We start from the raw sequence: 16,313 nt of genomic DNA, 5'->3' as shown, positions 1-16,313 counted from the left end.
GCAGAGACCATAAACTTCTTAAAACTACATGGCATTTACACAATCTTTAGAATTAAATCTTTATAACCTATGTTATCAAAAGAAGACACTACATATAATTTAATTTATGGATAAGGTGTACAACTTAGAATAATAACATCCAACAGGTAGAAAAGGAACTTAAATATTGAGAAACAAATGCTTTTTCTTTCCAGCACCTAATACCAGCTCACGACTTCTTGCTAAAGGGAATACAGAAATACCACTTAGCTGTCTCTTAAGATGAACTATTTTGCTGAAAAAGAAGTTAAGCTGTTATAGAGAAAAGTAAAATTAAAATAAATGAAGATGGCAAAAGTATTTAGCTCACAACTGCTGCTCAGTTCTTGAGGTATCTAGCATCATAGTTATCACGATTTATCTACTAAATTGTGAGTTATCAAAAACTTTCAGAGGTAAACTTTTGGAAAAAGCTGAAGAAAGCTCAGTTTTCTTTGTATACAGTGCTTTAGATGTCTTAAAAAGCACAACTATTTAAGATAAGTGTCTGTTTCTTCGTTTTAAACATACATGTTGCAAGTACACAAAGAGAGTTTATTAAAAAAAACCCCAAATTTAAAGAAAATTCACACAAGGTAGGTATTCATATAATTTTTCTTCTTAAATCCCCAAATTAGCATCTAAAGAACACAATTCCAAAATATTTAATCTCACACACAATATGCATCATTTAGTAGCAATTTCTACAAGACTCTTAAGACTAAGATTCCTTTTTTCTTGTTAATCAATCTGAAGAAGAAACAAACATGTCTGATTCCTGGATTACAGGACATCTAAAGGGACACTCTTTTACCCTCTTTCCTAAGAGAGCTGTGGAACAGGCAAGAGTGTGAGATTTTCTAGGGGCCTGATCCTGCAAATGATTATTTATGAGACTTCTTCATTTACACACAAGTTGTCTCAGCAGTGTCAGTGGGACTTCCTAAGAACTTTTTGCAGGAATTAAGGTTTTCACATTCATATCCCTAACTTACCTTCTAATACAAGCTATGTAAGGTGTAGCAATAAAAATATTTATAAGCAGCAAGTTTTTTAAGATAAAAGGATGTGTATTATAACAACAACATAGACATCCTGAATTAAGGGACATTCTCTTAACTTTATCCTGAAAGAAATTTTCTATTACTTCCCAAGGGACTTATATGTTAGCACACACTTCAGTATTAGACCCAATATGAATTATGTATCCATTAATATAACATTTATTTTAGTGATAAACTCAGAAACATTGGCTTTTTTTTTTTTTTTTTTTTTTTTTTTTTTTTAGACTCGGTATTAGATTCCTAAAATCATGTCACAAAAATAATTTACAGGATAATAGATCCTCAAAGTGCCTAATTACCTGAGTGTTTGAACTGGAAATCAGTATATAATACATAAGTTATACTGATTCACAGGTGGTTTTATTTCTATACTCTGCCAATCCCTCTAGGGATTAGAATTATTATACTTCATATCAACAACTTTAATTTTCAACCACAATAACCTGGAAAGTGCTAGTAAAAAGTAACCTACTCACATTTGAATTGGCTTATCATCCATCCTTTAAAGTAAAGATATGAAACTAGGACATTTGCCATTAAGCTGATCATCAGATATGTGCTAAGAAAATGCATTCTCTGTCAAGACAATTCCTTTCTGATCACAAGTCAAATACTGACAAACTGCCTTTCTCTGCTTAATTCTCTCTAGTCTTTTGTCTTAGGTTGTAATACATATTTGATTTTAGGATTCAGGTACTTGCTGATAATAATAATTCAATGAACAATAAATAAAATAACTCTTCTATAAAAGTCAGTGCTTAGGTTCCCACAATAATTCATTAAGTTTTGTTTGGAATTGTACAGTTAAAAATATTTTTGAGAAAAGGAATTACTGGTTAATCTTTATGCCTTTCTTTTTCAGGCTGACAGAGGTCACAATAAGTTTTATGGAAAATGCTAAGTATTACAGTTACATAAAGCACCAATAGTCTTATAGTCTCCCACTTACATTAAACTTTATCTCAGCCTGTAAAAAACTGTAGAGCAACTAGTACAGGCAGTTATGTAGCTCCCTTGTATGAAAAGATATAAGGATGACTTAAAGCACTGTGTGAAGACCAAAGCATACTATTCACAGAGAGGCACACTGCCTATGACTTTAATTCCCACAGGGATGCAAGGGGTCTTTCCATCTAAAACTTAAGTATTCAAAAGAAAGATACACAAAGTTAAACAGTTGCAGGCATGCATTACCTAAACTTAAAAAACCGTAAGAGCTTATAATACAATGAAGTTTAAGAGCGAGTCAAACTGAATTCTTTCCTCAGGCTAAAAAAACAGGGTGTAAGCACTACAAGGTCACAGCATTTGTTAAACTGTTAAAACTAAATAAGCTTCAAAATCTTCACAGTATTAACCATACAGAAGGCATAAACTAACTTCAGCAAAGTTTAAACACAACGCGGACAGAGGCAATTCAGAAGTAATTTGAATAGCCAGTGATTTAAGTACATTACTTGCCCTGAAAGTTACTTACAAGCAATTGACAGAACAACCATACTCTTAAAAGTCTGGAGGCAACCTCAGTCCCTCACCACATTCACTGACTGACACATTCTGCTAATGCAATAGAAAATGTACATAGGGCTTCTCCTTGCCCACTATATTTTATTCAGATGCTGAATTTCACATGTACTTACATTATAAACATATAGTTGTTTGGATGATCAGACTAGTCCTTGAGATATTTTCCTTTCACAGGAAAAAGAAAAATCCCTTTACTTCTTCCAGCCTTAAATATTCACCACCCGGTTCAACATGCAGCCTTCTTGAATCACACACACAACCTTCAAAGTCAATCCAATAAGCAGCCAGAAGACGTCTGGTGTGTGTGTGTGTGTGTGCGCGTGTGTCTGCGTGTGTGCAGCGTGGAGGAGGAGAAAGTGGCTGAGCTGCTGGTCGGATTAAAAGTAACCGGACTCGTCCTGAGAGCGTCCAGGAAGGAAGTGACAGCAGGCGAATGGGAAAAGCCGAGCAGCTCACAGCCTTTGTAACATCGCGGAGGGGAAGGGGGGAGGCAAGGAAGGGATTCAAACTACACGCCTGACGAGGTGTCCTTGTCTGCTTCTCTCCCTCTTCCTCTCTTTTCTTCTCCGTGCCTCTATTTCTCTCTCTCTCTCACGATCCCAAACGAATGACTCTCTCCTCCCGAGCTGGAGAAATAATCAGTTTCACTCTTGCAAAAAGGGGGCGGGATCAGATCCCGAAAGCGTTTTAATAAAACAAACATAGAGCAGCAGCAGCGGCAGCAGCTCCTTTCCTTGCCCCTCTAGTCTAAACTAGATTGATAAATTACTCCACTACACTACTTTAATTATGTATATGGTATGCAGAATAAATCACTGAACATCAGCACCTCAATCAAGCACTTTTTAAATGATAATTGCATCTTGGGTGAATCAATCTTTCCATTCCTGACATTTTGCTAATTTTAGTTTTACGGTGGGGGTAATGGCATATGCCGCACGCAAACCTAATGACAATCCTTTATTATACCGAACGGAGGCAACACGGCGAGCCGGTGCGTATTTTCCCCCTTCTGGCGGGGTGCAGTAGCTTGCGGACGCAGCTCCCGCAAGGACCGCGAGACAAACACAGCCCGGGTCAGCTCAGACGCTGCGCGCCGAGTTTGCGGCTAGCGAGATAGGAAAGGGCCGCCCGGTACCCGGCGGCGGCAGCAGGGAGCGCGGCAGCCCGCGTGCGGGAGCCGCGGGGCGGAGGCGCGTTGGGATGAGCGCGGTGACATGGCACCCCCCGCTACCCCGCGGCGGGGAGGGACGGGCGGGCCGGCGGCCGGATGGCGCACGGGAGGGCGGCGAGCCCCTCGCAGGGCCGGCACCGAGGGGCCGGCAACGCAGCGCCGGGCCAGCCGGCTCCTGCTCCGCCTGGGGACACCGTCGCAGCGGCGGCGGACCGCGGGCGCTGGGGGTCTTCAGCCCCCGCGGCGTTTCCTGCCCCTTCTCCTCGCACCTTTGCCGGGCTCCGTCTCCGCAGGCCCCTGTCTGCAAAGCCGCCCAACTTTCCAAACTCATTAGGCTTTGCGTCCAGTTGGTGGTGACTTCACCGCGGAGCAGAAGCGGACCTGGTGGCAAAGTTTGGGGCAGCACCGCCTTCAGCAAACGGGAACGCTGGTCAGATAAAACCCCGTTTGCCTAATTGCACTGGCCAAATTAGGTTCAAATCTCAGCCGAGATAGGCTCTTGTCACTCTTATCCACAGCAAAGCAGTATTCCCAACACAATGTGTAAAAAGACGGGGTGTTTTTTATAGGTTCAGTTGCTTTTAAGCCAGACTGAAAGGTCTGTACTGCATGTGCGCTTGAATCCCAGTTATGCATACGCAATAATTTGTGAGTAAAACTGGACTTTGAAGATACTTGATTATATTTTCCTGTAGATAGCCAACTTCTACAACCCTTTGAGTAGCAGGGGAGCTTATTAAGGCAGAGACCATTATTTTTATGTCAGATTAGGATACTGGAAATAGGAACAGCATGCATGATAAAACCAAAACACCAAATTCAAACAACAGTGATAAATATATATATGGTTTATTCTAATACATGTTTTGGTCTTGCAGACTTTTCCCCTACAAACATCTCATTGGGCTACTGACCTACTTTGGAAGTTCCACATTTGACAGTGAATAAATGTCTTCTAAATTCTACTGTACTTCTTAAACCACGGGTGTTCAAAGCATGGTCAGAGCAAAACAAAGCTCCAGCAATTGCTCTCAGCTCAGATCCCTACTGAGTAAGTACCCTTTACTGACTACAAGTCTCCACTGTCCCTACTCTCTGTCTTGATGAGATTTAGATACAGAGAATGAACATCTCTTAACTGACAGGCAGTTAAAAGTTATAAAATGCACCCTCAATGACAGTCATACAGATGTGCCTAGAACCATCAGGTAGCCAGACATGAGCCAAGTGTGTTCTTTGTAGTGACAGGCGCATTAGTTTGGCAGTGTCAGCAGTGGAGTCCAGGTAATACTGGGGAGGATAAACTTTCTCAGCCACAAGTTTAGCATGAAGTGTGCAGCAGGAAGAGAAAAAAAGCATGGAATAGTTACATGGACTGACCACTTGTTATGACACTTCTGCAGACCATTTCAGTCTCCCACCACGGCATCCAGCTTTCCAGTAGAGCTCATATTTTGTTAGTGGCAAAACTATAAAAGCATGCTAAGGCTTCATGCTTTTGTGCTAATTGAAATGACTGTCATCTGCTTTACTGTGTGCAGGATACATACATTGCCAATTTTCTGGCTAGCTGATAACAAAGCTCTTCAATTGGTAAGACAGAACTTGAGTACTATCATGTCCCAAAAGTAATTATCAGAATAGGCAAGTATTTCAGAAAGTAAAATACACAGCAGCTTAGTACATTTACTACACCTCCATGTGGGCACTGGTGGCCTAATCTTTAAATAGTTGTGACCTTCATATACTTAAGTACCTTAAAGCTGTGCCAAGTTTTTGTCATGAGCACAATTCATCAAAACCATGTAAAGGACACCTCGATTTTTAAATCAGGGTTCAGATGCTAGATGGACAAACAGATATGAGGAAATGGTGTGCAGTACCTTTTGAAGTGTCTAGGATTATTATTGTTTTTTTTTTTTTTTTTTTTTCCTCCCTGTTTTGCTGCATTTAATTTTAAAAGCTGGAATAATTTCAAACAGTAAAAACCTTTGTTCTGGTGTCTGTACTTGTACTGATGCTTCCCAAATGCATCCTTTCCAAATTTCTGACAAAAAACTCAAATCTATGCTTTTTTCCCCCCCCTTTTCTTTCTATTTTTTTTTTCTTTTTTCTTTTCTTTCTTTCTTTCTTTTTTTTTTTTTTTTTTTTCCTGTTAACAGGTCATATGTAGGTCTGCTGAGATTTTTTTTTTCCTCAACGATGCACCTGAAGCATAGTGTTTTAAGCAATGACACATCAGTCAAAATGCAGTAATTATAAAAATCAGACCTCTAAAGTTTTATCAAAGAATGAAGTGTGTCCAAGTATCTCTTCCCCTTACAAATGTGATTATGTCAAGGTGGGCTTAGAAAACATCCCTTTGAAGATGATTATCAAAGTCCATTTTTGTTCTTCTGTGGATACCAAACATATCTTTCCCTTAGGAGAAATGAGATTGCCGGCTAAAATCTTTTAATGACGTTTAAACTGAAAAGCGGTGAGGTTACTATGAAATGATCCATCTCCTTTGCGTCTTAACCCCAGGGAGGCTTGGTTTCTATTTTCTGTTTAAAGTTCTGCTCACCCCCACTCCACGCCTCGCTCTCCTCCACCACCTCCCTATCTTGTGAGAGCAACACAGTATAACACTTCTTCCCATGTCTGGCTGCTTTTAAACTTGGCCCACGCTGGGTGCAGTGCTTGAAGTGAGCTTTACAAAATTATTTTAAAGTGAGCTGGGGCGGTTGCCACAGCAACCCACCCTGAGAGAAATTGAGGCTATAGATTAATCTACCCCACAAGATTATTCAACAGTACTGTATTTGTTCTTCATTCATTCAGAATATTCCTTCAATCCATATGCTTTTATAATGAGGGGAAAAAAAAAAAAAAAAAAAAAGACATAAACTTAGATAATTTCAAGGATATATATTCCAAGAGCACAATTTAAATGCTTTGTAAAGAGCTGAAATGTACATGGTTCTTTGGAAAATCATTTAATTGCAAAAAAATATTTGCGAGGTAGGCACAGCTGACACACGAGCTTTAAATAAAATGGCATGCCATTACTAAAATGGTGTTATATACATCAAGTGATGATTACAGAAAGCCTTTGTCACAGGTGTACCTGTGAGTGCATAATACAGCAGAGCTTGCTCTCCAGGTTTTGCTTTTAGCATTAAATCTGAAAACAATAAATAGTACTTTGCAATATCAAACACAATAAATATTAAACACTCACCACATACACCCTCTTTATTGTCAAAATCATCCGCCTCCAATGCTTTACTTAATCTTTCCCATAGTAGTTACTTCACAGTTTACAATTCTTGCACGGCACCTTGAATGTTTAAAAGCACAAAAGCAGAGTATTATTAAAACGCAAACCCACCACACTTAAACATATGCAAAGAGATTAATGAAACCATTTCAATAAAAAGCTTTCACACGAGCTTTCACTGGTGCGCACTTAGGACTGAAAGGAGCACCAACGTGGAGCGACGTGAAGTTTTCGGGGACTGTGTCTGCTCCACTGGAATCCTGCACGAGCAGCCGCGCTACCAGTAACTGTGGGAGCGCACAGACCTCCGGCTGCGCTCATCTTCCAACAGGTTTCCTTCAGGTTTGGTGTACGGTGTGGAAATTAGATAAAGGCCGATCTGAGACACGCTGAGATGTCAAAGCACCGTGCCCGGCCCCGTCGCCGGCACCTTTCTCAACACTGGGGTTTATTTAACATTCTGCCAGCGGGCGGATGCACGGCGGCAGCCACGCCGCGCGCAGGTAGGCGCCCGCCGCCATCTCCTCAGGCGCCCGCCCGCCGCCCGAGCGCCCCTACGGCGGTCCCACGGGGCGCCCCGCCCCCGCCATAAGGCGCGGCCGAGGCGTGGCGCTGCCCGCAGCCCGCAGCCCGCCGGAGGGCGCCGCGGCGGCCGCCCCGAGGTAAGCGGCCCCTGCGGGCGGGGCGGGCGGCCGGGGGAAGCGCTGCTCGGCCTGCTGCTCGCCCGGTGGCTGCCGGGCTTGGGCGGTAGAGGGGAAGGGAGGTGTGAGGAGCCGTGGGTGAAGCCCTGGTACGGCGGCTCCTGCTAACAGCAGGAGTGGGTTCGCCGCGGTACTCATGTGGGACCTTGCAAAGCCCCTCCGTGTTTTCTGTCTACCTCTTCGGCCGCCGGATTCAATGTAAAATGGAAAACGGGGGGAGAGGAAAGGCAGCAGGCCTCCCGCTTGTGTGCGGAGAGCAAAGCGTGCTGCTGGTCTCCGTGGGAACCTGGAGGGGCCCCGGTCTGGACAGAAAGTTTTTTTTTTTTTTTTTTTTTTTTTTTTTTAAGCACCCTGCTTTTTTAGTAGAGTAGGATTATTTGGGGGTGCCCTTGCTGGTATTTTCAAGGGCCTTAGTCTATTATAGAGAGAAAAAGGCCGCAAAATGCACACAAAGTCAACAACAGGAAGGGGGTTGGTTTGTTTTGCTAAATTGATCCAGTTCTAATAATCTGAAGTGTTTAGTTGTTGCAGAAGGCAGTTTCTGAAGCTGTGGCTTGCAAGTTGATATTGTCCTTTAAATACCTCTCAAACAGTTGTCCAAGGATTATTTTTATCTATGAATTTCTTTACTGCAGTGTTTGCTTTTGTTTCCTTTTTAAATAGCACTTTAAAACTAGAGATAGAAGGCAGCTACTTTTTAGACAAATATGTTTTGTTTTGAAGGTTAGATATTACTGAAACTGTCCTGAAAGTGTAAAAATAGCGTTTGTTACATAGGAATCTGGAGCTGTTGGTAACCTCTCTTTCAGTCTGCCATGCATACACACTCTTTAGAACTAAGATAATGGCTAAGGTCCATCACCTCTTTGAAAATGAGGCTGAATGTGCACCCAGACTTGTTAAGAACTGTATGGAAGTGTTAAATTTAGTGCTCTGTGGGACCAGGATGCTGTGGAGCTCATGCACCTCATTCGAACTCCACTGAAGTCTGTTGAAATCTAATGCATGGTGATGAGACCCTAAAATGGAAGCTCAGACTCACATCAGCAGCCACCCAGATCCTATTCCTGCCTCAGACTTAATCTTTGGATATGATGGGACTCCAATTCCTGTACCGAGCACTGCTTCTCTGTAAGGTATTCAGATATTCTCATCATCCTATGACAGCATTCCTCCAAATGTATAAGTTTATATATACATGTATGTATTTTTGGGGGACAACAGTTGTAGTCAATAAGCTTACTTAGGAGTAACTGAAGGAAGAATTTAACCTGCTAACCTTTACCCTGTTGAGATTTAGGGATTCAAAAATGTGAGTCTAGTCTTGCATGGAAGAAATGCATCAAGGGTTTTTAAGTTTTTCAGTCCTAGCCAGAAGTCAGTGAGCGAAACTTTTGTCTCAGACAAACTGAAAAGCTCAGTAACTAGTTCCAACTTTTTTTTTTTTCAAAAGTATCTTCTGACATAAAGTTAATTAGGTGAAATTGCAAGCTAAATGGGCTTTTTCCCTATGCAAAAATATAAAAATAGATTAAATATGAGCTTAGAGTGGAAATTTGGATTCAATTCTCCATCTTAATAGAGTTTAAGTACAGGAATGTATTTGAAGAATAATTTTGGAAATGTTGTCACTTTGCATGAACTGCTGTTCATCATGTTCATCAGTCTGATTATTCTGCATCTTCATATGCCTCAGAAACATTAGATTTTTTTTTTTAAGCAAAACATTTGCTAGGAACATAATTCATCGTATGGTTTAATACAACTGTGATTAAAATCTGTCTAGATCAGTAACTAGCCTTCCTCACCAAGAGATGTAGTATCCTTGCTGTTGTTAATGTCAAAGGGCACACGCAGTGGAGACATGCTGTGCTTTGGTGGCTCTGTTCTGAATGGCCTGTGACCACAGAGGCAGACCTGGAGCAGCTGTGGGGCTGCCTGAATTTGCAGAAGGCATCAGGTATGTTCCTGCCAACTGCAAAGTACGCTAACAGTCCCTGTCTTTAAACTTCTTGATCTGTTTTTCAGTATCTTGTACCTCTAGGCTTGATGTAGAGGAAGATAAATTTATATTTCATTGCTATTTTATGTAGTTTTGGAAGACTTAAACCTCTTCACTATTAGCATTGTCAAAATGAGTTTCTGCTAGGACAGCTTCTCCCTTTAAGAAGAAGGGCTCCCAAAAAATAAGCTTCAGGACTAACGTTATAAAAAATGCTTCTAAATAATCATTGCCTTTCTCATTCCTACTACTACATTTTTTTTTTTTTTGCCCATGTATGCTGTCCCCAGCATATTAAATAGAATATCCCTTTGATCCCCTTTCATTTTATGAAACAGGGTGGTTAAGGGGGGAGGAATTTTTTTTCAACTGCATGTTCCCTCTCTTTTCATGAGATAGTGTTGTTTAAGGTATTGTGATATTGTTAGATATTTTGCCAAAAATTGTGCCACCTAAAACAAAAAAATTGATTGCACCTCTGTATTTTGTGTGATGCTCAAGTGTTTGCCTGTCTTGCACTGTATGATGATGTGATACCAAGGCAGACAGCCATAGATGGCCAGAAAATACTTAATTAAGTATTCTGCAGCTGCTGCAAATTAGATCAGCATCTGCATCTGTGTAGACAATGAAATCCATGATCATTCTGAGGGCCAAGCAAAGTATAAATTTGTTTTGGATAGGCCCCCTAGCCACAATTCAAACAAAATTCAAATTAAACTTGCACTAAGGATAAGAAAACAATGGTCAGCTCAGCCTCTTGTGGCTAAAGGCCACTATGGTACTGCATCCTGACTTAAGATGCAAATTCCACCATATCACCAGAAAGGCTGCTGTTATAGCTTTCCCAGCTACAAGAGTAAATTTGTTGTTATTTTTTAATTTTTATTTGTCGAGAAGCAATTCTCAGGAGTTTTCCAGGCTAGTCTTATGTATCTCAGATAAGCACCTAGATTTTTTGATCGTTTTCTGAGAATTTACATCTACTTCAAATTGATTACCCCTTTTCTGTAACCGAAGTTGGAGTAAATGATATACAAATGTAAAAGGTCAGTCATCCTGTCTGTTGTAACAGAGTCTGCTGACTGATATTTGCAGCATGAACTGAACACAAGAGCAGCAGATTATTAGTGTGTGGCATAAAGCTTTTGCTGGAATACAGGTAAGATACCAAGAGGTTATAGGTTACAGTATGGTCATTTTGAGAAAATGCATCAGTTTTTAATTTTTTTTAGTAAAGTCCTCACTACTAAGCTTGTGTTTTTTGTTCTGCGCTTTTCTATTATCAAAACAATAATTAATATTAAATTTCTATTAAGTGTTTTAGAGAGGCCTTTTGGAGTTTGACAGCACTTGTTGATATGTGAAGAAGAACTTGTAACCTCAACGGCCATAAAATGTAATTGCATAATAGTTGGGTCAGATTTTAGATGTGCTTGTGCCACTTACGTTAGTCTATATTAAAACTTCCATGAGCCTTCAGCTGTGATGTCATTGGTTATAACTCTTCCCATGGAAGCACTTTAAATACTGAGGTTAAAAGGAAACTAAGCCTCAGAGGTCGTGTTTGGATATGTACTTTGAATTAAATGTATTTCATTTGAAGGTGTTGTTGCTGTCGTATGATCTAGTTTGAGCATCTTTGCAGAGCCCCTGGATGATACAGATGCCCCTGGACAGATTTAAGTTCCCATTTCAGATCTGTTAAGTTCTGCAAGCCTGCACCATTCAGTCTGTCAGTACCTGTTTTCAGCAATATCCTTACAGGTAGTGCACTGACATGCTTAAAGGAGATGAAACTAGTGAATTAACTGGAGAAGTTTTTGAAATTGAAGGTTGTTATTTTTGTCACCCAAGCACGGACAATACAGAGTGAACTTTTTTTTTTAAATTAATAAATTAATCTCCAGTCAAATGTATACTGTACTGACCCATCAACTTTATCACTGCCATCTCTGTTCTTAAACTCTGGGTAAAATTTAAATACTTCCATTAGAGTGGCATTAACTGTTGTCCTTCTTTTGTATCTACAACAACCCTGGTGCTGTGCTGCAAGGCTGCAAGGCCCCTTTCCTCCAGTATCTCTGGGTACAACTGTCATGGAGAGATATGGAGTAAGGCTGGGAGAGTATCTGTGGGTTTGGAAGGCAATTACAAGATTTTCTACCTGTATGTGAGAGTGGAGGTTCTTTTGGGTCTGGGTATTTAGAAGGAGTGAAGATGGCAAAAATGAATAAGGACATAATAAATACTGTTAAAAAGACTGTCAGTGAGCAGCATAGATAGATTAAGAATTTCTGCATGAAGTTTGATTCCTGCATCCTCTTTTTCTTATTAAACCCAGAACTTTTAAAGCTGTTTACAAAATAGTTTCTCTCAGGAATGGAGGAACAAGTGCTTCTTTGCCTGAAGTGGGAAACTGTTCCCTCATGTTTCTTAGAAAGAATACAAATTGAAATCTTATTACAGTGCAGTTGTATTTGCCTGAGATCTTAATGCTGTCAAAAGCATAGTGGTTGAGGACTGAATGCCTGATGAATTCAGACAATACAAGGACACGTAATTAAATGGATAACCATATCTTTCCATGAGTAGGAACCATCTCCTGATATGCAAGTAGATTATTTCACAATCTCTTATGTTTTTCTCAACACTGGTAGACTCATCATTAACTTCTATAATTATTGTGCATTATATTCCTTTGTTATCACCATTCTACAATTTCGCACTCAGGAGATGGACTGATGTTAGGCAAAGGGCTGTTTATATTAAGTTGTACTGGATAGACTGTATCCTGCTACCACTGAAGAAAGGGAAAAAAGAATGAACACAACTAATATCTTTAGCACAAACTATAGAAACCATTTATATTGCATACTTCTATATCAATTAAAGAAACTAGAGAGACATCAAAATTATAGGGGCAAGCTTTTATTTCTCCCTCCCTCCCCTTTTTTTTCTTTTTCTTTTTAATTCCATCCCTTGTTTGTAAAGAGCGAATACAGAAAGGTTTGTTTTACTGAATTAATCTGGTGGGTTTTATACTAGTCAGCTTTTAATTTTTTGCTTTAACAGATGCTGCCATGTTTTGGGGTTCATTGGGTACATTAACTTCAGATTGAACGTTACTGCAAGCATAGCTTTTAAGTATATTGATAGATAGAATGAGCGTTATTTTATGTGAATTTATATATTTATTTATATTAATAAACAGAGCAATAATTTGTTTTGTTCATTCAGTGCACTAATTTTGTGTCTCCGGCCAACTCATCTACCCTAAGTAAAATCTATATGCTTATCTTTTCTATGCTGTATTTATTGAACTTGATGTAGAATGTAGTGTATTGAGGGTTGTATACAGAATGCATTGTGCTTTTGTCTTTTTTTAAATTTTCTTTAATCGTACTTCCTGAACTTTCAAAAGAACAAAAGGTGATTTACTATGCAATAAATTGTTAGTGCTTACTCTAGAGAAGACAACTTAGTTAACAGCCTGTGTATCTGCAAGTGATGTGTTGCCAGTGCAGTCTGCAATACCTTGATGAGGGTGAACTGTGCTGTGTGGCAGCATTTTTGAAATGGGATAGCAGGGAGGAGCTGTGAGTATTGGTGGGGAGTGGTGTGGGGTTGCCAGGGCCTTCTGCACATCTACAGAAACCATGGAAGGGGGGGTAATGGCTGTGGAGCAGTCAGTCTGCAAGCCACTACAGCATCATGAGTTCATGAAGCAGCCAGGGGAGGCAGCGGCTGCCTGTGCTTGAGTGACTTGCAGAGTGACAAGGAAGAGAATTCCAATCTCTGCTGCTCCCTAACATGTTTCTGTTTCTTTGATTTTCAGGGAGATGGTGGTCAGAACAATAACTAATGGATTTTTGAGCAAAAGACTGTATTAATTAAAGCCCTCAAAAAGGTTGTATGTATTTTGTAGGATTAGATTTTGTCTTAAATCAACAAGAAAATTTAAAGTGCATATATATGTATATACACTCTTTACATACCCAAGTTTATAACAAATATAAAACATAAAGTTTGAACATTTTAGCATTGTATTTGTGAGGTAGTTATTAAGGATAATCAGCCTGCATTTTCCTCCTCATTTCTTCTATCCAGCTTTTAAATGTAACTTCATTGCCTTCAGTGGAAAGTTTCCAGTTTTCACCAGTGTAAGTGAGATGAGAACAGGGCTTTGAAAATACCATTCATTGCTGTATAAAAGCCTTGAATTGAGGAAGACAGCATAGAGTCACTAAATAGTGATTTTTTGGTGCAGCTTTGTGGTTAAATCTCATTTTATATTTACATGCACTGTGGAATAACTAATATGGATGTCTTCCTGACACTGAATCTTGCATTTGTAGGAAAAGACAAACATGTGGTTGAAGACTGAGTTAGATTGTAGCTTTTCAAAATAAAGAAGTTAAAAAGATAGTTGTAAAATAAACTGCTGTAGTTTACAAAATAGACAACCAAACAGGTCCTGGGAACAGACGGGATGTTGATCTCTTAGTTAATAGGGAAGAGCTGGTATGGAAATAAGTGCATATTTTAGGGCTGATTTTGCTTCTACATGAAAGGTAATAAAGCTTCAGTGAATTAAAGAAGGTTTTTTTCTTTCTTTCTTTTTCTTTTTTTTTAGATTCTCCGTATTTCATGTTAACAATAGAAATATATTAGAACTTCATTTAATGTGCTTATGCCTGATAATGAGAAAAATAAAAAGAAAAAATACCAGTAAAGGACATGAATATAAATTCAATTGCATAAATTACATAATGTGTAATATCTCCTCTTTGCAATATTTAACAAGTAGAAAAGTAAAATATTCTGTACTGGTACAAAATACTTTTTTTCCCCCAAACACAGTGCAATGTAGAGTAACTTGCTAGTAATTTCTTGAAATTATTCAGGAGTTTGTTACTGTAATTACTATTTCTGAGCTTTTAAAATCAATGCAGTAAACTGCTGACAAGATTACAGTTTACAGAAGTGAAGGCTCTGTAGCATAGGCTACGAGTTTTTCCTAGTGTAGCAGGTACAGTGTCTACTTAACTCTAAGAATTGCCCTTAGTGTTTAAAGGCTTCCTATTTAGCAGTTTGTGGTTGTAATGGCTGTTTAGGGGATTCGTTTCTACATTACAAATGTCATGCATGAAAGAGCAGTCTTTTTGCAAGCATTGTTTAATTTGGTGGCAGCCTCAAATTTTTTATTTTAATTTTTTGGTGTTTTTTTTTGGTTTGGTTTGGTTTCCTACTTCATCCAAGAAAGCAGTGTAATTATTTAAAGGTTTAACTGTAAAGATACTTCAACTACTAATGTTTTATTTTACTAGTCTTTTATTTTAACATAGAGTAGGATGTCTGTATGGCAAATAAAGGTGTGGTAATCTTCATACAACACGTTCTGCTGTTCTTTTTCTGTCTCTCAAAATGAAGAGAATGGCCATAAATTAAGGCCTGAAGTACCTGCACTGAGACTGGAGTTCCCTGTCAACCTTGCTGGTCTCTCAACAAGCATCCTAGCTGAAAAAAGCCCACAGATCAGAAATGTTTAAAAGGGTCTCAGATATTATTATCCAGTCTAATCTTAGTCTGTCTTTTGCTGATAAATCATTATTTCAACGTATGAGGGAATATCCACTACGGAAATAGTATAACTGTAAATTGACGTATGATTCCTTTCTTTCCCCCTTAGTGTCTTCTATGATATTTGTATGAATTGTGAATATGGAATTGGTTTACTCAAAAAGATTCATATGGTCAAGTTTTCTGTCTGTTTACTTGCTTATATAAATGTTTTCAATTTAACAAAACAATTTGTAATGAATACTGTGAAACAAATTTTAAAGAATGAGCTCTTGAAATAGAAATCATAATAAAATGCTTTTCTCCCCTCCAAAATATTTATTTTAACATGTGGTCACATTTTCCTACATTTTCACATTAATTGAAATCTTACTGTTTGAGGAGAATAAATCTTCTTCCCTTTTCTTCCCTTCTTGTAGCTTCCCAGTTCTTAGACAAATTAAAGCACATGCGTGCATAACTTGTGATTTTTAAAGCAAATAACATTTTGTAAATTCATGGTATCATTAAAAAGCATTATGTCAAATGGTGGTATTACACAGACCATTTTGTAATTTACCTTTTCACTTTGGCAAAAGATAAAGTATTTTCTTTTTGTGATAATCCCTTGATTATTGAGTTTTATAGAATGTTCTAAATATTCCAAAATTTAGTCCTGATCAGTTACAAAGTAATCTTATGTTGAAGTTCAGAAGAAGTTTTTAAGACTCTGGAATATCAGTTCCAGATACTGGAAACTGTCTACAAACAACAATACTTATTTATTTGGGAAGGATAACTCCTTTATTTTAAAGGAGGCCGATTAGGGAGTAAAGGCAGAACACCAGTACTGTTGCTCCTGGCTTCCTGTATGGAATGCTGCATGCTTCTCCCATTCAGATTTATAGAAACAATTTAAAATAAATAATTATAAATATCCAGTTACTTTCAAGAAACTTTTCTTCGCAACAAAATCTAAAATCAAGCACTATATCAAACAAAA

The 16,313-nt window shown here is 38.9% G+C and overlaps 1 protein-coding gene and 1 long non-coding RNA gene across 11 annotated transcripts in view; one reads left to right on the top strand and one right to left on the bottom strand.

The window, feature by feature from the left end:
• The window catches only part of MEF2C (myocyte enhancer factor 2C), a 131,380-nt gene that overhangs the window by 114,720 nt on the left and 347 nt on the right, over positions 1 to 16,313 (bottom strand). For 2 of the 10 annotated variants that reach the window (XM_090132377.1, XM_090132379.1), the window contains exon 2: positions 7,007 to 7,105. The gene's annotated coding sequence lies outside the window, so the exon portion shown is untranslated. Of the gene's footprint in view, positions 1 to 2,722; positions 3,290 to 7,006; positions 7,106 to 16,313 lie in introns of those variants that run through there. The other 8 variants (XM_090132376.1, XM_090132380.1, XM_090132382.1 and 5 more) reach the window with 7 other exon arrangements.
• Positions 8,069 to 16,087, top strand: LOC149912776 (uncharacterized). Its single transcript, XR_016462246.1, has 3 exons — positions 8,069 to 9,706; positions 10,847 to 10,910; positions 13,587 to 16,087. It is a non-coding gene; the product is annotated as an uncharacterized LOC149912776 (long non-coding RNA).

Source organism: Phasianus colchicus, chromosome Z (assembly GCF_987193195.1).
Source record: "Phasianus colchicus chromosome Z, bPhaCol1.hap1.1, whole genome shotgun sequence".
NCBI classification, from domain to species: Eukaryota; Metazoa; Chordata; class Aves; order Galliformes; family Phasianidae; genus Phasianus; species Phasianus colchicus.
Note: the sequence above shows the minus strand (reverse complement) of the source record. Positions and strands in the feature narration are given on the sequence as shown.